Genomic DNA, 12,048 nt, shown 5'->3' with positions numbered 1-12,048 from the left:
CATACACCATAATTTACCTGTCACCTATTATTGGACACTTAAGGTTTTTATCAACTAAGTTATGGTGGACACAACTATTTGTGCACCCTTTTAACTACTTTAGGAAGCGTTTCTATAGAAGTTCCTGAATTAAAGAACTTGAACGTTTGTAAACTTCTTGATACGTACTGTCCGATTCTCCCTTGGAGGGTTGTCTCAATTTACATTCCCACCAGCAGAGTATGACAGCAGTTAGTTTGCCACATGGTTACCAATAACATGTACTATTATTTTATTTTTTTTAATATACAAGTTATTGTCAAATTGGTTTCCATACAACACCCAGTGCTCATCCCAACAGGTGCCCTCCTCAATACCCATCAACCACCCTTCCCTCCCTCCCACCCCCCATCAACCCTCAGATTGTTCTCAGTTTTTAAGAGTCTTTTATGGCTTGGCTCCCTCCCTCTCTAACTTTTTAAATATCTTTGCCAATTTCACAGGTGAATAGAGGTATCATTTCAGCAAATTCAGAAACTAAAAAAGTTTTATTGAGGATGAACATTTTCCAGTATGTACTGGGCATTTGTGTTTTTCCTTTGATAATTACCTGGTCATAACTTTTGCCCATTTTGCAATGACAGTACACGTTTGGTTGTGTGTGTGTATGTGTGTGGTTTTAATGATTTATAACAGCTCTTTATATAGTAAGAGTGGTGACTCTTTTTTGTATATGCTGCAACTGTTCACTGCCTTTTACTTGTCTTTATTGCAGTGTCATTAGATGGATGATTTAACTTTTTATATAATTCAAATCTATCAAACATTGTCCCTAAGGTCCTGTATTTGCTTATACTCTTAGAATGGTCTTTTCATTTCCCAAGTTGGAGACATGGTTTTCCGTTTAACAGTTTAATCCATCTGGACCTTATTTTAGTGTATGGCATGACAAAGATGTCTAATTTTATTTTTTAGTAAATAGTTAACAAGTTGTCCTCAAATGATTTGCTTAAAAGTCATCCATCCTTTTCAAGTTTAATTGAACATCACTTTTATCATATATTAAATCTTATGGGTATTTATCTTCTCCTGGCTTTCTATTAATTTTTACTCTATATTGATCACTTTTAAATTTGCAAAGGTGATTTAATTATTATAACTTTACAATATAAATATATGGTAGTGCAAATTCTCCCTCTTTCTTATGCTTCTAAAATCAATTTTTATGTATTTATTTCTTAATATGAATTTTTAATTCATTTTCACATATTTCAAATGAAAGCACCCAGGATTTTCATTTCAATATGGAAAAATACTAGGTGGCCGGTTAGCTCAGTTGGTTAGAGTGTGGTGCTAATCAATATGGAAAAATACTGAACTAAGTTGTGAATTACTTATATTTTATAATGATAGTCCTTCCAAGTCAAAAATATGGTATGTCCATACATAACCAGTTCTTCTTATATTGTTCAGTAAAGTTGTAGATTTCTAATAAGTCCTACATCTAGTTCCAAATTTAGATCTAAATATATTCTATTCAATATTGCTACCATGAATAACACCTTGTCAAATTAAATTTTAAAGAATTATTCTTGATGTACAGAAACGTTATTGGTTTTCTGAATATATCTCCTGTATCTGGATTCTTGTCGAAGTTTCTTTGATTCGTTTTTTTCTTTTTAAATATATTTTATTTACTGATGATAAATAGTTATTATTATAACCAGAAAATAAAATAATCAGACAAACTTTCTGTAAATACATTGTAATATTATGACACACAGCCTTCTTGGCTTTGCAGTTATCTAGGTAACAGGGATGATTTTGTGCATGTATAAACAGTGTTTGCCCCCAAAAGATCATGTTGTATGTTCTCTTTTGTAACTTGACGTTCTGTTCCACCATATTTTCAGTTTTCTTTCCATAAAAAGAAATATACTTTTGGGGCACACAGGTGGCTCAGTTGGTTAAGCATCTGACTTGAGCTCAGGTCACGATCTCCCAGTTTGTGAGTTCAAGCCCCTCGTCAGGCTCTGTGCTGACAGCTCAGAGCCTGGAGCCTGCTTCGGATTCTGTGTCTCCCTCTCTCTCTGCCCTTTCCCTGCTCGCACTCTCTCTCTCTCTCTCTCTCTCTCTCTCAAAAATATATAAACATTAAAACATAAAAATAAAAAAAGAATTATACTGTATCATTTTCATTGTCACTTAGTATTCCACTGTAGAACATGCCTTTGTTTTTACCACATAAATACCTATTATTATATATTTAGGCTGTTAAAAAGAACACTGTGTTACTAAATTTTTGCTCATTTTTTTAAAGTTTACTTATTTTTTGACAGAGCATGAGTGCATGAGCAGGGTGAGGGGCAGAGAGAAAGGGAGAGAGAGAATCTCAACCAGGCTCCACTCTTAGCACAGAGCCCAGCGTGGGGCTAGAACTCACAAACTGTGAGATCGTGATCTGAACCGAAATCAAGAGTTGGACACCTAACCGACTAAACTGTTCTGGTGTCCCGAGTGTGCCCATCTTTTAAGGCCTTTGGTACATGTGCCAAGTTTCCCTGCAGAAAATTGGTACCAAATTACACAGCTATGTGCAGTTATCTGGATTGGTACCTGGGATGCAGCCAACACTTTGTTCATATATGATTTGCCGTATATAGTTCTTCTTTTTTGAATATCCATTAAAATATTTTGGGACTGTTACCTATTTTTTATTTGAGGATAGTTCTTACCAATTTGCAAATGCTCTTTGCATCGTAATGGTATTAACCCTCCTGCTGCTAAGTATGAGGCAAATAGTTTTTCTCAGTGTTTCACTTGCCTTCTAAATCTGTCACTGAACTTATTTTTCTTTTTATTTGTGCTTTTTTCATTTCCTGTGATGTTTCAAAAACTTTTGCCTCTAAGAGATGAAATAACTCCTTAAAGATGCTCTCTTTTTATTGAAGTTGTTTCACCAGTCAGGGTTCAGTTTTGCAGATCCAGTCCTCTGTTGGCCTCCACTCCAAGTACTCATGAGGTCCTAAGGCTGGCCTTATTCCTGATGTCACCACCCACGCCATCAGAGAAGAACCCTGCTGCATCAGGGAAAAACTTGCCATATACCCGTTCCTCTGTTTAGCTTGGCCAGGTTGGCTTGGGGCCCCTGAGTACGTTGATCCAAAGCAGTTATATGGGTAATGAATCGAGTACACACTGCTTGCCTCCAGACCTACTCTGTCTTCAGCTTTCTCCTTCCAAATACTACATCCTGTCTTGGAAAATGAACTTGCCAACAAGGTTCCCAGTGCCTTAATTCAGCCTAGATCCATTTGTAATTAACAAGCAGAGACTTTTCAAAAGTTTTTGTTAACTCAACTTCCCCTTGATTTTATTTTTCTTTTCTCATTTTGATTGGGTTATGAGAAGGTACAGGAGAGGGTCAGCTGGACTCCGTCCCTGTCTAACCTGGAGACTTACATGTCTTCACTGTAACCTTTCCAAATCCCCGATGAGCATTCTTAGGTGTAATTAAAGTATGCCGTCTGGAGAAAATTGATTAGAAGGTGACTGATGTTTGAAAATGACATTAGTAGAGGTTTGAATATGGATTCATTGCACGGGGATCAGGGAGGCATATCTCATTGGGGAATTAGTTTGAAAATGGTTAGCTCTGTCGTTTGGATTTGGATATGAAACTTAATACATTTCATCATGGAAATGAGACAGTTCATCAGATTCCCGTGTGTGTGCACAATGGTATTACTGGAACTGATTGTGTTTATGATCTGGGAAATTGAAAATCATAGGGGCAGTTCTGAGGTTGTTAATTACTTTCCCCAGAAAAATTAGTTTTTCAAATGTTTCCACTTGTAACTGAATGTCCACACAATGATACACAGACACAAACACAGGCAGACAAATACACAGACACATAAACGTAGATATAGGATGTGCCTGTAAGCACACAGCTACCCCTCACAATGCATACACCTTACTCCTCTTCTGTAAAAATCTCAAGATACGGAATCTCTTCTGCCAACGCAAAATTTGCTGTTATATTTCAGCACATATGACTTTTCGACTAAACAGAAAGATAACAGTGGGCTTCATTTTTTATTTGGTATCAGAATTGGACAGCTTAATGGAAAGTATATGTGTGGACCCTTATCACACTTTATTTCAAAGAGTAAACCGCAACGTAGACCTTTTCTTTTTAGACACCATCTCCCGGCACTCATCAAAGAGTACAGGACTAAAGCAGTGAAATCTACTTAGCACAGATCCTTCCAGAAGCACAACCAAGAGAATGGGGGTAAAATTTAGCACCTTGAACTTAATTATGTGAAAACCCTTTACAAAATAAACAGAAATCTCTTCAGATTTTCCTTTTCAAGGAGTGACAATTTCATAATGACTTTTCTTCTTAGTTTTTCTCCCCACAATGTACTTATTATACATTGCCTTTCCTAAACTGCATGTTTTGGATCAACCCCACTATGAATGCAAAGCTCTCCACCTCTTCAGCATTTCAAGTCATAATAAAATCTCCTCATTCCTACATCACTTTTGCTAAGTATCTCTTTTTTTTAAATTTTTTTTAAAAATTTTTTTTAACTTTTTTTTTTTTTAATTTATTTTTGAGACAGGGAGAGACAGAGCATGAACAGGGGAGGTTCAGAGAGAGGGAGACACAGAATCCGAAACAGGCTCCAGGCTCCGAGCGGTCAGCACAGAGCCCGACGCGGGGCTTGAACTCACGGACCGCGAGATCATGACCTGAGCCGAAGTCGGCTGCTTAACCAACTGAGCCACCCAGGTGCCCCGCTAAGTATCTCTTAAACAAATAGCATGAAGCTTCCTTTGAAAAAAATTTCTGCTTTCCCCATTGTTTCAGAGTTCCAGAAATAGGATCCTTTGGTGGGGAATGTGCTGTCTCACCAAAAATTCCAGCTTGAGATGGCCAGAAGACTGGGAATGGATGAGGGCAGCCCTTCCTAGCTGTAGGCAAAGAGCATCATTGCTATATGTCCACAGTAGTACACATTCACACTGTTACCAGGACACGAATCTGCTTTGTCAGCCTCATGGGAAGAAAGGATCTGCTTTTAAGTTTTCTAATAAGATCTGGAGATGTGTGAGATGGCCCTAGATTAAAACCCTGATGAATAAAATTAGGGCCATTTTGTTTTCAGACAATAAGCTGATAATAGCCATTGGGCATTTTCCAGCAGTCTTTCTGGTGGCCCAACTGCTAAAGGAATAAGGAAAGTTTGAATTTTCCTTTCCTTTGGGAAAATGCGGGGGCAGCCATACAATCTGCAGTAGATTCAGCTGTTCCAAACTGAGAGCATGATTTAGATGTCAAGAGTTGCTCACTGATGCAAAAGCTAAGTTCTTTTTCGATCCTGAGAAGATCTATTTCTAAATGTACTTCTGGAAATGTTCTCTTTTTTGTGCTACTTAAACTTTTCAACAGTTCCCCTATTGCCTTGGTCTTCTATAGGAACTTTAGCAGCATGAAAGAAAAAGAAAGAAAGAAAGAAAGAAAGAAAGAAAGAAAGAAAGAAAGAAAGAAAGAAAGAAAGAAAGAAAGAAAGAAAGAATGGAATGAGTCCTCAGTGCATAAAATAGATCCAGACCTCATGTATATTTCCCAGGCAAAGATGGTTCCAGAATTGTTCATTTGAAGAGAGAGAGCAAATAATTCTCAAATATCGATTGCATCCAAAGTTCTTAATTCCCCACTTGCATATATTTTATTTATCCTTTTGCTTTTCCCAGCATACAGGACACTGTATTATTATTATGGGTATGCAATAAGAATGTACACCTCCTGCTTCTGTTAAAGACACTTACCATTATTGGCTGCCAGTATTACGTTATGCTTGGCTGAAATGCATCTTGAGAACTCTTGGTCAAAGGCTTGGATGCCTAGACACAGAGAGAGGTTAGACTGTCCTGTCCTACTTCACTTCTGTGGTCAAAGGATAGGAAAGTCCCTCCCACCCCCTACTCCCTGCCATGTCCTCCTGGTACAAACGTGCTAAGAGACGATCTCTCTTAATAGTGGCCATGGGGGCGCCTGAGTGGCTCAGTTGCTAAAGTGTCCGACTTCCGTTGAGATCATGATCTGACGGTTGGTGAGTTGGAACCCTGCATCAGGCTCTGCGCTGACAGTATGGAGCCCACTTCTGATCCTCTCTTCCCCCTGCCCCAATTTGTGCATGCACACACTCTCTCTCTCAAAAATAATTAAACCTTAAAAAATAAAAAAATAAAAAAATAGTGGCCATGAAATTATTAAATGCATCATTCTTGACCAATTATACCTTTAATTTGTAAAGTGATTTATAATTTACAAAGTGCTTTCATATTACGATTTTACAGTCAGTTTTACAGATTTACAGGAACAGCATCAGATTCTAGAAGTCAGGTAACTAAATGCTAATCACAAAGCTAAGTAAACGCCACAGACAGAGTCAATCCAGCCTTCTGACTTGTCATCTTGTCTTTTTCCTTGTGTCCCCTGCCATTTCCCACATTTTACTGTGTTACTGCCATGTCCTGAGTTATATCAAAAGCTAGGGAGAAGTGGAAGATTCCATTTCTGAAGCTGAAGTGTTACATAAGATATAAAGCCAAACATGTTAACCCAGAAGACATAAACCATGGCTTTCAGGCCTTTTCATTCTGCGGGTGCATTTCAGTTGGAGATATGTGTATATGTTCATGTTTGTGTGTGTTTAAATATCCATTTCTCTCTATATGTAATATACATACAATACATTTTCTAACTTTAGCAGAGATTTTAAAATCAGAAAATAGCATTTTGTAAAAAATCTGACTTTTTGGCCTCCCTTTAACAAATTGTAGTATGTAGCAATTCTGGGTGTGATCTGTCTCAATTCATCAGAGACCTGGCACAGGGAATTTCATTTCATGGTCCTTGATTGCTCTTCCATGGTCTAACATAGACTAATCCTTGGCAGAGCCTGAAATGGCCTAGTCCCTTCTAATTTATCTTCTGAGCTTCCTTTTTTAGCCAGTGAATTAGCTAGGAGTAGGTTTAGCTGGATGTAATTGAAAAATCTCCAGTGCCACTAGCTTAAGCACAATAAACATTTATTTCTCTCTCGAATTGTTTTAAGTAGAAAATTCTAGTATGGCAAGTCTGTGATGTCTTCTGGGATCTGGAGTCTTTCCTTTGGGCTCTCTGTTCTGTCATCTTCAGGGCACCTCAGTGGTCCAAGATGGATGCTGGAGTGCTTACTTAGACACCAGGGGCTTACTCCAGACTCCAGGAAGGACAGAGCAAAGAGAGTTACACCATTCTTTTTTTTTTTTTTTTTTTTTTTTTTTTACATTTTTTAATCTTTATTTTCTTTCCAATATATGAAATTTATTGTCAAATTGGTTTCCATACAACACCCAGTGCTCATCCCAAAAGGTGCCCTCCTCAATACCCATCACCCACCCACCCCTCCCTCCCACCCCCCATCAACCCTCAGTTTGTTCTCAGCTTTTAACAGTCTCTTATGCTTTGGCTCTCTCCCACTCTAACCTCTTTTTTTTTTTTCCTTCCCCTCCCCGATGGGTTTCTGTTAAGTTTCTCAGGATCCACATAAGAGTGAAAACATATGGTATCTGTCTTTCTCTGTATGGCTCATTTCACTTAGCATCACACTCTCCAGTTCCATCCACGTTGCTACAAAGGGCCATATTTCATTCTTTCTCATTGCCATGTAGTACTCCTTTGTGTATATAAACCACAATTTCTTTATCCATTCATCAGTTGATGGACATTTAGGCTCTTTCCACAATTTGGCTATTGTTAAGAGTGCTGCTATAAACATTGGGGTACAAGTGCCCCTATGCATCAGCATTCCTGTATCCCTTGGGTAAATTCCTAGCAGTGCTATTGCTGGGTCATAGGGTAGGTCTATTTTTAATTTTCTGAGGAACCTCCACACTGTTTTCCAGAGTGGCTGCACCAGTTTGCATTCCCACCAACAGTGCAAGAGGGTTCCCGTTTCTCCACATCCTCGCCAGCATCTATAGTCTCCTGATTTGTTCATTTTGGCCACTCTGACTGGCGTGAGGTGATATCTGAGTGTGGTTTTGATTTGTATTTCCCTGATGAGGAGCGACGTTGAGCATCTTTTCATGTGCCTGTTGGCCATCCGGATGTCTTCTTTAGAGAAGTGTCTATTCATGTTTTCTGCCCATTTCTTCACTGGGTTATTTGTTTTTCGGGTGTGGAGTTTGGTGAGCTCTTTATAGATTTTGGATACTAGCCCTTTGTCTGATATGTCATTTGCAAATATCTTTTCCCATTCCGTTGGTTGCCTTTTAGTTTTGTTGGTTGTTTCCTTTGCTGTGCAGAAGCTTTTTATCTTCATAAGGTCCCAGTAATTCATTTTTGCTTTTAATTCCCTTGCCTTTGGGGATGTGTCGAGTAAGAGATTGCTACGGCTGAGGTCAGAGAGGTCTTTTCCTGCTTTCTCCTCTAGGGTTTTGATGGTTTCCTGTCTCACATTCAGGTCCTTTATCCATTTTGAGTTTATTTTTGTGAATGGTGTCAGAAAGTGGTCTAGTTTCAACCTTCTGCATGTTGCTGTCCAGTTCTCCCAGCACTATTTGTTAAAGAGACTGTCTTTTTTCCATTGGATGTTCTTTCCTGCTTTGTCAAAGATTAGTTGGCCATACGTTTGTGGGTCTAGTTCTGGGGTTTCTATTCTATTCCATTGGTCTATGTGTCTGTTTTTGTGCCATTACCATGCTGTCTTGATGATTACAGCTTTGTAGTAGAGGCTAAAGTCTGGGATTGTGATGCCTCCTGCTTTGGTCTTCTTCTTCAAAATTACTTTGGCTATTCGGGGCCTTTTGTGTTTCCATATGAATTTTAGAATTGCTTGTTCTAGGTTCGAGAAGAATGCTGGTGCAATTTTGATTGGGATTGCATTGAATGTGTAGATAGCTTTGGGTAGTATTGACATTTTGACAATATTTATTCTCATAAAAGCCATTTATGAAAAGCCCACAGCTAACATCATCCTCAATGGGGAAAAACTGAGAGCTTTTTCCCTGAGATCAGGAACACGACAGGGATGCCCACTCTCACCGCTGTTGTTTAACATAGTGTTGGAAGTTCTAGCATCAGCAATCAGACAACAAAAGGAAATCAAAGGCATCCAAATTGGCAAAGATGAAGTCAAGCTTTCGCTTTTTGCAGATGACATGATATTATACATGGAAAATCCGATAGACTCCACCAGAAGTCTGCTAGAACTGATACATGAATTTAACAAAGTTGCTGGATACAAAATCAATGTACAGAAATCAGTTGCATTCTTATACACTAATAATGAAGCAACAGAAAGACAAATAAAGAAACTGATCCCATTCACAATTGCACCAAGAAGCATAAAATACCTAGGAATAAATCTAACCAAAGATGTACAAGATCTGTATGCTGAAAACTATAGAAAGCTTATGAAGGTAATTGAAGAAGATATAAAGAAATGGAAAGACATTCCCTGCTCATGGATTGGAAGAGTTACACCATTCTTTAAGGAGACTCTGAGAATGTGCACAACGCTTCCATGTAGGCCTCATTTGGAACAACTCGGGTTCATATCCATCCTTGAGGAGGGAGAAGAGAGTGGATGCTGAGGAAGTTATAAGCAGTCTTTGCCACACCAGTGTGTCAGGGAGAGCTTGTGTCTAACTGGGGAAATTTTGGAAATCCCACTTCATTTCTTCCTTAGTGGCACTGGCCTGATTCAGCTCAAGATGGAAGAGTCAGGCCTCGCCTAACTTATTCCTTGTACTAGGTTCCACTTCTTTTAGTAAAAACTATCAATGTTCCAGAGCAATCCATGTAAATTTTGGCATCGAAAGCTACTTATGTAATTTTCCCGGGAGCCAGAAGCTTCTAAATAATATGGCATTAACTCCCAAATAAAATATTGTACTGAAAGTGATGGGGGAAAATGCACACAATAAAATAAAATTAATATTTTAATTTTAATATTTTGTCATTAATTAAGTAAACCCAAATGAACACTTCTCAGGAAAACATGGTACTTCTTTGGCTTTTCTTAGAGTAAGCTGTCAGGTTAAGAGAATTTTACATTAAAAGGAATGTCCTGTTCTGTATTGTGGCTGCCTTTCCAATAGATTTTTTGAGACTGTTCTCTAAAGCTCCCCAGGCCATATGAAAAGTGGGTTTCTGGCATAGACTCAGCTTATATCCAGTAACCTGCTATGATTTGGAGGCCAAATGTGGATAGGAAAAACTCTGTGAGAGTTGATGATGTATATTCAATGTTGCTACAGCTCTTCACATGATATGAGCGATAGTGCAAATGAAATCTGCAACACATTAGTAGGTAATTTTCTTATCAATATTCATAAAAAGATTTTTATAGCATGTATCTTCTTTGTTATCAGTCCTTCTCATGAGGTCATTCAAGCAGTTGCTATTTTATTTTGTAGTGTTAAACAGTAAGGAGTTTTCAAATTCAGAGCATATAGTTCCTTCGTAGATGGAGTAAACTTGAAAGCTATAAACCTGAGGACAGGTTCTCATTACTGTATATGTTGAAATAGTGATAGTTACCTTGTTTCACGTGAATAGGTGTAATTCAAAACTAAGGGGGAAACAACTTCCCACAGTATTGATAGAAACATTTTAAAGAAAGTTCTTAGCAGGAGCTATTACATGATTGAATCATTTGCTAAGTAAGGTTACTTAGTAAACTTAGTCATTTAATTAGTCAAGTCCAAGTTGGATGTTTTTTCCAGTTGTAAGTTGTTGCTAGAGCATATGAAATATACTTTGCGATACGTGCATTTGATGCACTATTTTCTTAATTCCTGCTGAACCATTCCTGATAACCTTCATTATTTTAATGTCCATCCTGTAGCACCTGGTTATAGGACGTACTAGCCGCCAATGCAAAATGTAGTTTTTATTTTTTACTTTCAAATATGATATTTTAAATGCATATACATTTATGTGATTAAAATACGTATGCTTCATTTTCTCAGGTGTGAACTCTTCCAAATTTTCACTAGTTCCTCTAGTTCCACAAAGTCAGCGTGCATCAATGCTTCCTTATACGTATCAGAGTAAGGGTCTCTTCCCTCAGCCAAGGAAGACCTTCCACCAAGTATTTCCCCTTCTTTCTTACATCTTCAAGATCTTCCTCCCAATGGGGAGCATTCACAATACATCTGTGTGTTTACAACATGGTAGCATGTTTCCAGAGCAGTATGATAAATGGTCAGTATGTTTACAGGTCTTCAAAGTAAATATCTTAAAACTAAGTAATTACCAGTCAAGGAGTTTCTTAGAAAATAATGACCCAAGACATAGTGAAAGATTCCTCTAAAAGGATATTCATCTCAGCATTACTTGGAATAGGGAAAATTTAAAAACAGTTTGGCTGTGGTTTGGGAAGGCTCAGTAAATTATACTTTTCTTCACCTCTCTTGAGTTCTAAATCCATTGCATTTCAATGCAACGGAAAAGGCAGGTGGAGAATCAAACATGTCCTTGTCTCCTGCTGATGGAGAATGTAGCTTAGGTGCACAGCTTTCTAATACTGAATCTTGAAATTAGATTGACTTGCCTCCCCAGGAAAGACAGTTCTGGGCACATGGGAGCTTGCCCCTGTAAAACCTAGCTGTTTCCTGGCAGCCAGAGGCCAAAGAGAAGGGGGCAGAGAGGGGCTGGGGAAACCCTCTTCCTCAGGAGAAGAGTGAGAAGTGGTGTGGGGGTGGGGGGGCAGAGGGTAACTGTAATTGCTGCCACCCCACACAGAAACTGGAGGCAGCAACCACCAAGTTCCCACAACTCAAGACAATTTAATCAAATACCCTATCCACAATGAAATGTCTCATAGTCAATAAAATCACATTTTTGAAAGCTACCTAATGATGTAATACATTGGCCAAATGGCATATTAAATGAGCTGGAACTCTGTGTGTGTATTTAGCATCAGTATATAGAACTGTATTTATAACATAGAAAAAAAAACTGGGAAGAAAAATTTTTAAATGTTAACAGTAGTTATCTAT

At 38.2% G+C, this 12,048-nt stretch overlaps 1 protein-coding gene across 1 annotated transcript in view; it reads left to right on the top strand.

The window, feature by feature from the left end:
* Positions 1 to 12,048, top strand: part of SVEP1 (sushi, von Willebrand factor type A, EGF and pentraxin domain containing 1) — a 200,297-nt gene that overhangs the window by 1,411 nt on the left and 186,838 nt on the right. The window lies entirely within an intron of this gene.

Source organism: Panthera leo, chromosome D4 (assembly GCF_018350215.1).
Source record: "Panthera leo isolate Ple1 chromosome D4, P.leo_Ple1_pat1.1, whole genome shotgun sequence".
NCBI lineage: Eukaryota > Metazoa > Chordata > Mammalia > Carnivora > Felidae > Panthera > Panthera leo.
Note: the sequence above shows the minus strand (reverse complement) of the source record. Positions and strands in the feature narration are given on the sequence as shown.